Genomic DNA, 11,281 nt, shown 5'->3' with positions numbered 1-11,281 from the left:
TCCAAGCATATGGGGTTGAGTGATATCTATTATATTTAAATATCAGACAAAAGCATTTTCTTTCTTTTTTCCATGTAGGACAACTGGCTTGCAAATAGAATTTTATCATGTCATACTCTGCTAGCATTGAAAGGCTGAGCCACAGTTGCTATTTGCCAGTTGTGCTACAGGGCACATTCTGTGTGCCTAATAGGCTGTAACATTTTGCTAGGGCTGCTGTGGCTCCTGCAGGAATGTGAGGCAGCTATGTGAGGGCACAGTGTCTGCCCTGCAAGGTTATGGGGATGAGTTCTCTGAGATGGCATACTGCAGACAAATGCATAGAGTAGATTAACACTCTTCTATGTGTAATTTCTGCTTTTCCTGAATAAAACTTCCTTATAAAAGTGTTAACTATTAAGCTTTGTGAAAGGTCTGGCAGGCAGTGGAGCTGCCTGCTTCAGGAGATGCTTTGGGCAGGTAGTTACCATATAAATAGCAGCAATGTGCAAAGATGCTCATGACCTCCTGTGAAGTGAAAGCAACACAAAGAAGTTTCTCTGATATTCCTGCAGTGCACCTAACTGAGTTGCCATTGAATACTAATGAAGGCCAAATTTCATTTCGATGGAACTATGGTTCCTCAAGTAGAAAGCCCTAGAATAGAGCACCGAAAGTCCCCAAATGCAATTCTGAGTCTGGGGCCTGTGATAGTCTTCTCCACCAAGGGAGGCAACGAGTGAGATTTTACAATTGCATTCCTGACCTACTGATCAGACCTGCCTTGAACTTCTGGGCGAAATCAAAGTCAATGTAGTGGTTTTGTCCCAAATTATAACCAGTAATCTAGTAAACTGCCATAAGCCCTACTACTACCAATAAGTAATCATAATGCATTACAAAGTTACTTCCAATACTGCAGAATTAGGCAGAAGTTGTTGTAAAATAAAAAAACAAACAAACAAAAAACCCATTTTGTCAAAACTGGCAGTGTAAAGAAAGCAGAACTGGAAGTGCCTGAATCATCTGCAATGTCAAGTACCTTGCATAACCTCTTCATGTGGTTAGGTTTGGGGACCCACTGTTTTGAAATCTTAGACATATACACTTTCTCATAGGCTCACACAACCTGTGACTATCTTCCCTCAGCCAACATGAACTTCACCTTCAGCTATGTCTCTGCGTCTACATGATAGTATTAATAATTCAAACCAAACTAATAGACAGGAGACCACTTAGGTTTAGTGTTACCACAGCAGCCTTTTATAAGTTTACAAACAACTTTAGCCTAACCCCAATAAAGCCTGATAACAGTCATAAGAATTCATTAGGAAGTTTACTGGAAGCTACCATTATATCCATGCCTTTATAGGTCCATATAAGATATGGTAATATGGTGTGTGTGTGTGTGTGTGTGTGTGTGGTAAAGAGTGAATTTGGATTGTCTGGGCAAACCACAAATGATGGCGTTCTCTTTTCATAGATCTTATTGGCATATGAGGAAGAGGTTGTGATCATATGGAACTAGGGCAATCATGACTTCATTTTCAAAGCAAGTCATACAACCATGCTTTTGTCTTGATTTTGGAGGTGAGCTAGAGGTGGAGCCACCATTGGAAGAGCAGTAACTATTGGTACCATTAGAAAAAGCAGGGATGTATATGGGAAGGCCAATATGGTTGCCTGTACTAACAGGGTCACTCTTAACCCTCCCAGCAAGTGGGTGTTCTGTGCTTCAGGAAATGTAGGACGAGTAGATGGCTGACTTCCTCTGCACTGAGTCTTCATGTTACCAGAGAGATCACTCTCAAAGCCACAAAGTGGGTTAACTGCTTCAAAGGAAGTCCAGATACTTTGAGCATTTCTTGGTAAAGAGTCAAAGGCAGGAGAATTAACTACAAGATCTCTTGAGCCTACTGACAGTAGTGTACCTCCAAACCAAAAGTTTCCTGTATGTAATGGGCTTGTTAGACTAAAGTAAGCCTGCCTATTGCTTCCAAAGTAGGAGTCTGTGGAACCATTTCCTAGAGAACTATCATTTAGATAATTAGATATCATTCTTTATGGGCTAGGAGGAAATGGACTGGAGGAGAGCCATGCAGAACCTAGAGCTTACATAGGTACTATTGTTATGGAAATCACTGAGCTTTATATAGTTTCCTGTACAACTGACAATATGCATTTTTATTTCTTCCCTTGTTCTGTCAACATTTTCCAGCATCCCAATCCCTTCAAAGACATGCTTCTTATCTCTGCATGGAGTTACTATGTATGTGGGTCTGCTTCTGAATTCTTTCATTAGTTGCTTCTTAGGGTCCAACCGCTAATCCTACCATATTATTAGGAGACCCTAACTTGGACTGTGGTTTAACCAGGAAGATTAGGGCTAAATGACAATTAGTGCCAGGGCAGGACAGGGCAGGGCAGGGCAGTGCAGGGCAGGGCAGGGCCATTTTTGTTTCGAAATGCACAAATCATGGAGAAGTGCCCTGTAGCTGAGAGGATTTCGCTCTTCCTCGGCTGCAGGGACGCCTGCTTCCCGTTCAGGGTGGCGCCGGCGCCCCGCAGCTTCCGGGCCGCAGGCGTGGGGCAGCATCGCGGCCATCACGCCTGGGCATTGTCCCCTCCGTACATCATCCGCCCGGCCAAGGCTGCAGCCGCCGCCTCCCGGGCATCGGAGTCTGAGGCGGGCAGCAGTACCGACCCAGGGACCGGTCCAGGATACACTGGGTCTGCCAGGCGGTAGCCGTGGGCGGCAGCGGCAGCAGCAGCAGCAACAGCAGCGACAGTCCGTTCTCCTCTGTTTCCTCAAGCTTCTCCTCCTCTAGCAGGTCTCGGTCCAGCTCCGCTTCCTCCTCCTACTTCTCGTCCTCCTCCAGTTCCAGCTCGGACACCTCTAGGCTCCGGCCCGACCTGCCGCGGCTAGGAGCTCCCTTAGCAGGAGCCGGTCCCACTCGCGCTCCAGGGAGGCGGCGGGGCTGCCGACCCGGGCCGAGGAGCAGCAGCGCCGCCCAGAGACTAGAGAGGGCGGAGTGGAGGGTCAGGGTTGGCAGTTCAGGGATGGACTTTCACAAAGGCAAGGTCAGCTTCAAGGCAGAGGTAGGTATCCAGGTGGGTGAGTGGGGACGGCAGCGAGGGGCGGGGCTGCTGGAGGTGGCAGCCGCTCCCCTTTCAGGGTTTCTTTTGTTTCATGTCCTTAACCGGCCCCTAGCGTGCCTGTCCTCAGGAACATTTATTAAATAAGGTTTCTTTTCTCCAATGTATGTTGTGTTTGCTTTATGCATCAGATGGCGATAGGAGGCTGAATATTGTTTTCTAATTTTCTGCACTATGTCATTTAATCAGAACAAAACACAATATATCATTTATCCCCATATATACACAAACACATATATCTATATATACATATACATCTATATCCATGTATGTATATTTTCATACATTTATATATACATATATGTATCTTCTACTAACTTTTCTTTTTCAAACTGTAACGAACGCAACCTCTTTTACTAAGCACTATGAAGAAAAAATGAAAATAAAAGAGTTTTTCACTCATTGTTTTCAAAGTTTTAATACTATTCTGGAAAAAAGTAGCACTTCTGGGAAGTTGAAACAGGAAGCCCTTATTAGCATTCTGAGCAGGCATCTCAAGAAGAGTCAGGCTCTGAGAATGAGCCAGGTGTCCCACATAAATCTAAATCCCTTGGGCAGGTTAGGAGACAATCACAAGCATTTGCAGTTCTGGCCAGATAAGACTCTGCTGGTTGTTTGGAAAAAGTGCCAGACTTTCTTTGAAGGAGTCGAACCAGGACATTCCAGGCATTAATGCATTTACTCAGGGAGAATTTATTATTTTAAATTGTGTGTGACACACTGTGCTGAGAGTAAAATTAAAAATTAATAAAGCATACTTGCCCATCAGAAAACACATTTTGATGAGATACTCGGAACTCATGCATTTGGTACAGCCATTTTAGTGGGTTTTATTATATATATTTATTATAATTGTGGCTTAATTAGTATTTCTCTAATGACTAATGGTATTGAGAATATTGTTTCGTGCAAATTGGCAAATTTTATTTTTTATTTGGAAAAATGTCTATTCAAATCCTTTGCCCATTTTTAACTGGAAAACTCCTGTCTCATTAGTGACCTATAATAGTTCTTTACATATTTTGGTTCCTAGACCCCAATCTGATACGTAATTATTATTATTATTATCTTCTTTTTTTTTTTTTTTGCAGTTTTTTTTTGACCTGGGCTGGGTTTGAACCCGTCACCTCGGGCGTATGGGGCCTGCGCCCTACTCCTTTAAGCCACAGGCACCACCCTCTGACACATAATTTAAAATGTTACTCCTCATTAAGTAGTTTAACTTTTCATATTTACCATGATGTTTTTTGAACAATTTTTTTTCAGTTTGAAGTACAATTCCCTTTTTTTCTTCTTTATTGTGCTTTTCTTATATTAATCTATATTAAACCCAAAGTCACAAAAATTTACTCTTATGTTTGTCCAAAGAATTATGTAGTTTTAGCTTTTACATTTAGGTACATAATCTATTTTAGTATTTTTGTGTGGATGTGGATCAAATTAGGGGTACAACTTCCTCCTTTGCACATGAATATATAATTTTCCCAGCATCATTTGTTGAAAAGCAAAATTAACTTTACCCCAGATTATTCTTTATTAAAGAATCTTCTTTTATGTTGGTCGACATGAAACCATCCTTATGCTTTCACCATATTGTTTTATTTCTGTAACATTGTAGTAATAAATATTATCAGGAGTGTAAGTTACTAAGTATTCTTTTTCTAAATTGTGTATATTTAATTTTCTTTGTATGTCCACATGGATTCTAGAGATAGCTTGCCAAATTCTATTAAAGAAACATTACTTGGTAATTTTCATTGACTCTGTAGTTTAACCTGTGCATTTTCATCTTACTATTTAGTAGTATCCTTTAATGTTGGATGTTTCCTAATTTATTCCATTCTATTTTGATATTTAAGTATTTTAAATGATTTTAGTTATAAACTACTTGAATTTATTTTGTTAAATTTATTCCTAAATAATTCCTTTTTGTGATACTATTGTTAATAATTTTTTATTAATTCAATTTGTTTTGTTGACTACTGTTATATAAAAGTACTATTTAATTTAGTATGTTGAGGTTGTATCTGTGACATTGATTAAATTGTGTATTAGCTCAAGTAATGTTTAGTAAATTCCTTACATATTTTGGACATTATGACAATAAAAATCTATTTCATTGTTTTAATCCAGAAGGTTTTATTTTTATTTGTTTTTGTGTACAATATTTTCACTAATACATGCAGAACAACGTTGAACAGAATGCTAAAGGTGGATATTCACGTCTTGATTTTATACTTACAGATGAAGTAAGTATAACCCATTTCACCATGGGTTATACTAGGAGCTGCAGGTTTTACACAGTCTTTCAACAGGTCTCAGATGTTCTTCTCTAGCAGTCAGCAATGTGTTTTATCCTGAGCAGGTGTTAGAATTGTCATTTTCTATTTAAAATATCACCTTCTTTCTTTCATTCTAGAAATACTATATAATACATTGGTTGATTTTTTTTATTTTAATCTAACATTGCCACCGTGAAAAAAATTCTAATTGGTCATGGTACATATTAATTTTTATGTGTTGCTTTTATATGTTGTTGGTTCAGTTTGCTAGTATTTGTGAGGATTCTATATTTATATGGAATATTGGTTCATAGCCTTTCTTACTTGAAATGATTTGTCACAGTGTTAATATGGTTATATTGGCTAAGAGATGAATTTAAAAATGTTCCTCTTTTATTGCAGCAAGGTTTTGTGAGAATTTGGGATTAATTTTCAGAAAATGCTGACTGAGTTTACAATATAAGCAATTTAACATTAGAGTTTTTTGTGGGGGAGACAGGATCGCACTTTGACACCCTCAGTAGAGTGCTATGGCATCATAGCTCACAGCAAACTCTTGGGCTCAAGCAAATCTCTTGCCTCAGCCTCCTGAGTAGCTGGGACTATAGGCGCCCGTCACAAAGCCTAGCTATTTTCAGAGACAGTGTTTCACTCTTGCTCTTTCATTTTTTTATATGCCTATGATTACTTACTATGTGTAATCAATTTTTTCATTTCACTTTCACAGTCTTTGCCTATTAAGACTTTTATTTCTATTTTATAGTATTTCATGGACATTAACACTCTTTTCAATTGACATGGAATAATCTTGAATGAAAATGTATAATGAGGCTTTAGTCAAATTTTTTTCCATTTGTTAGGATAAATAATATAACATAATATAATTTTGTTACTAAATATTCATATTTACTGTATGAGATACATGAGTTACCAAATACAAATGGCAATTAGTGAAATTGCCATTTTAGTTTGGAATTTATAAATAATATTGAGATAAGATACAACAATAAACTTTAAATAAGAATACAAAATAATTTATGTGGACAGTGATATGAACAAAAATAATTTGACAGAGTAGTTAGTATTAATATTTAGCACATAAAATGTATTAGACATTATTCTAACATTAAATATTTTACAGGTTTAATATCTAAGTATAAAAAGAATTGAAAAGTTCATTTAAAAAACTCACACCATTTTAAAACTGTATTTCTAAATGAAATATATTAATTATAAATATTTATTGAGTACAAGGTGCTATTTTGATCTATGTTTACTTTGTTGGATGATTAAATCAAGATAATTAACAAATCACTTCACATATGGGTGTCGAAAACTTTAAAATCTACTCTTTTACCAATTTTATAATATATAATGTATCATTATTTAATTATAGTCAACATTCTTTGCAATAGATCAATAAATTATGTTTCTCCAGTCAAACTGATACTTGATTCCCTTTGAGCAACATGTACCCTTTCTCCATTTACCGGAGATTCTGACACATTTTCACGGGTATTAGGTAACATTAAATTATACATATTATAGACAGCAACTATGCTTGTATTCAACAAGTAAATTATTATGATAATGGCAAATAATTTTATTTAAAAAGATTCATTAAATAGGCATTGAATGGGTAGTATTTTTATACTGCTATATATCTTTTATAGCTGCCATTCTTAAGTACTAGACACAAGCATTTTAAATGGAAAGATTTTAGTTCCAAAATATTGTTATTGATTTCATGACAGCAGAAATCCATCAGGGGATATTTTCTAGGTATTTTAAATGACAATAGAAATTTATGACTATATTGTAACCAATAAGTAATATCTAGCCTCACTTAAAATCTTATTAATTTAAAAAAATTAACTTCTGGATTAAACAGAAAATGCAAACTAAGATTATTATTAATTTTATAGAGTCAAAGAAGGGTTAATGGGGGAAGTGGATGATTAAAGCTAAGAACCTGAATTCAAATTCAGTGTTCTCACCTCTGGGCTGAGGTCACTGCATGTTGGAGCAGTGAACTTTGTCCAGTTGGGACACTATAAAATATACCTGAACATAGGAAAAAAAAATAAACTAAATTCAGGTAAATAATTTTTCTATTACCAGCTTAATGCTATAGAAAAACACTAATTCTGGCAATATACAGGTACTGTTCTCTGCGTTGAAATAAAATCAATTCATAAACATTTGCAAAACATAAAATATTTTTACCACAATACTGAACTCTACATATTACTATTACATTGTATTTTGGGGGACAAATGTATTCTAAATAACATAAAGTGAGATTGTAGGTGATAATGTTCACGCCTCAGAAAATATATGTAAAATATTTTCATAATGTGTTCTCTGTTGATATTTGTGGTTTGAGGAAAGATACAAAATATTCTAAAGCCTTTTAATACAAAAAGCTAAAGTTCTCCGAAAGTAACAAGCAACCTTACAATAATGTATAGCATTGAAAGAAAAATTGAAAACTTCCCAGGTACAGAAGTAAACAATTGAGAAATTAAAAAAACAATTGAGAAATTGAACTAACATGTAAGTGCCTCCTCTTACATATGGCTGATTGCCACATCTATACGGGTTGTCTAAATTGCCAAAAAGCTAATAAAAAAAAAAGAAAAAGACATAAATGGACTACAGACATCCCAAATGTGATATATCTCATAAATGAGAACTAAATGATAAATTATGTTTCACACAGTTATAGGACTTGCACTTAAAAGGTCACTACAATGAGGAAAAATACATATATATTTTTTGTGTGTTTTTTTTTGGCCGGGGCTGGGTTTGAACCCGCCACCTCCGGCATATGGGACCAGCGCCCTACTCCTGGAGCCACAGGCGCCGCCCGAGGAAAAATATTTTAAAAAGACAAAATAATTTGAAAAGAAAACTATAAGCTTGACAAGCCATATTTAGAAAAGACCCAAATGTAAAGTAAACAATTAAAAATGTAATTAATCTACTGAATACACATGTGGGTAAAACATTAAAGTAAACTGAGCTATGAGAGGATGATTTATGTAGAACACAGAAAATAACTTAGTCAAATATCATAAAAGGAGAAAAAGTAATAGAAAACACAAATGTAATTATATATATATGAGGAATAGAATCAAGAGAACAAAAAAATCTGTTTTTCTCACAGAATATATTCAAAAAATTATAGGCAATATTGAAAGATTGGTGAATATAAACTTCTAAAATTAAAAACCAGACATGAATTATTAAATTTATGCTTGTAGTTTGTCACAAAGAGAAAAAATAAAAAAAAATACTTAAAAGAGAAATAGCCTTGGCCTGTAATGCTAGGACTCTGGGGGGCCGAGGCAGGTGGATTGCCTGAGCTCACGGATTCAACCAGCCTGAGCAAGAACAAGATCCCCGTCTCTAAAAATAGCCGGGTGTTGTGGTGGGAGCGTCCAGTCCCAGCTACTTGGGAGGATGAAGCAAGAAAATTACTTGAGCTGAAGAGTTTGAGTTGACTGTGAGCTATGACCCTATAGCACTCTACCAAGGGTGACAAAATAAGATTCTCTCAAAAAAAAACAAAGAAAAAGAAATAGCCTTGCTATACTATGTCAAACAGACTATAACATTGAATATGAGTGAAAGACAAAGATAATTTACCATGATAAGCGCAAAATGGTCACAATTTTATAGAGCATAAAGAAAAATAAATATTAACAAAGCTGAGAGAAATTACTATTAAAGCTAAAAATGAATTAGCTAAATTAATTTTAACAAAAATAATTTTAAAAAAACATTGAGTGATTTTTCTTATTCATGAGAGCCTCTCAAGAGTGCACGTCAAGAAAAAAGAAGTGGTTATGCATATAATGTGAGTCAGAAAATTGATTTGGGATTATCAACCTCTGGTAGACAATAAACTAGTGAAACCCAATACTCCTTTGCAAAATTCAAATGTTTCTAAAAATAATAGAATAGTAATTCCACACAATGTATTATTCACACAAAAAGTCCTTTGCTATTGGACTACGTTTTAAATTTTCAGAATATTAAGGTGGTACTAATGTTTCAGGTTACATGGATGACTTTAGTAACGCTTAAGTCCCAGCTAAAGGTATGCCTGTCACCCACACTGTGCTCATTAGGTAGTATTTTCCCCTCCCCTCCTTCTACCACGTGGTTGCTTTCCACTGAGTTTTCTTCCCTCTGTGCACATGTGTGCTTGTCAGTCAGCTCTAATTTAATACTGAGTACTTGTGGTGGTGGTTTTTCCATTCTTGAGATACTTCAACTAGCAGGATGGTCTCTAGTTTCATATAGATTGTTTCAAAAGGTATGAATTCATCTTTTCTTATGAGTAGTATTTTGTGTTATTCATGTAACACATTTTCTTAATCCTTACTTGAATAATTTAATTAAGAACAGAAGAATTTTCAGATTTTTTTTCCATTACACTCTCATTAACAACGATGGAATTTTGGTGGTATATTTTTCAGAACATAGATTATTCTTTTGTCAGAAGTAATTTGTATCAAAGGACAGACAGTAGCATAGAGATTGGCCACAGCATTCTGAATATCTAGGATGACTGGGTTGTAAGCCCACAACATTACTGAGGAGGACGAGATAATAATGTCCACCAAGTACAGGAACACAAAACAGCTCACCAGCAGCAGGATGATCTGGGTAGCCCTTTTCTCTGCAAAAGCTCTTGTGGAGAGGCTGGTGCTGTGAAGGTGCTGGGATCGCTTCTGATGCTTTAGCAAGAGAATGACCATGTATGTACTTGACAGCAGCATCATTCCTACAAAGAAGACATTCTGGGATAATGTGAGAATAAAAGCTAGTCCGCTGATGATGGAGTTCATTGGAGAAAGTGAGCAGTATGTACTTACTTTGAGTAGATTGGTCTGTGTCATGTTGGACAAAGCTACTGTATATAAGAGTAGGATACTGCTAGAAGACAAATTGAGGGACCAATAAAAGAATAAAATATGGAAAATGTAATTTGCAAATTTGTGTTTAAATCTTGCCAACCAGGAGGTGCTGGGACTGATGGTGATGGCCTGTAGCATGCTCAGGAGGCAGGTGGTACAGATGGAGAGGCCCTTCATCACATTGCACAGGTAGAACAAAGCCTGACATTTAAAGTCATTCTGAAAATTCAGTGACTCAAACAGATCTGAGGACAAAATATGCAATATAGAGAGGAGCCTCACCAAGTGGATGAAGGCCAAGTGACAGGTGATCAGGTCAGTGGGCTTAAGCCAGCAATCCTTAAAATTTCTGAAAATGAGGAAGAAAAGGAGAAAGGTATTGGCCGAGACTCCAATTCCAGCTTGGAAAAAAAAGGCATTTGTCCCTGATAACATAAGTGGAAAGTTTGTTCTTCTTAATGGCAAAGAGAAATTATATTCTGTATAACTGAAAAAAGATAACAAAAGACCTCACATCATTAATGTTCATTCTTCAGTGATGAAAATCATCACAAATTATCTTCAAATATATTTTACCTTTTATTATTGATAAACTCTGTCTCATAAATTCTAATCATCTAATATCTGCATTATTTTCTACACAAAAATTTAAAAATACATACATACACACATACACACACATCTATACACACAAACACATACACAATCTGTATGCACACATGTATACTCCTATTATACGTGGGCTTCCCTGTTCCCAATCACATTGTTATCTTACATTATCTCATTTTATATTTATTAAACACATCGATGCTACGATCATAGAAACTTAATTATGTGTCCATGGGTCTCTCCCAGTTTAGTTTCCATCTCAGTGATCCCTATGTAAACTCTCTATATCTCAGCTGAGGATTAATCCATCACTAAACTGTCTATAGG

The 11,281-nt window shown here is 36.2% G+C and overlaps 1 pseudogene; it reads right to left on the bottom strand.

Moving 5' to 3' along the window:
• Positions 1 to 396: 396 nt before the first annotated feature.
• On the bottom strand, positions 397 to 10,186 carry LOC128572531 (RNA-binding E3 ubiquitin-protein ligase MEX3C-like; annotated as a pseudogene).
• Between the last annotated feature and the right edge of the window lie 1,095 nt (positions 10,187 to 11,281).

This window comes from Nycticebus coucang, chromosome 20 (assembly GCF_027406575.1).
Source record: "Nycticebus coucang isolate mNycCou1 chromosome 20, mNycCou1.pri, whole genome shotgun sequence".
NCBI classification, from domain to species: Eukaryota; Metazoa; Chordata; class Mammalia; order Primates; family Lorisidae; genus Nycticebus; species Nycticebus coucang.
Note: the sequence above shows the minus strand (reverse complement) of the source record. Positions and strands in the feature narration are given on the sequence as shown.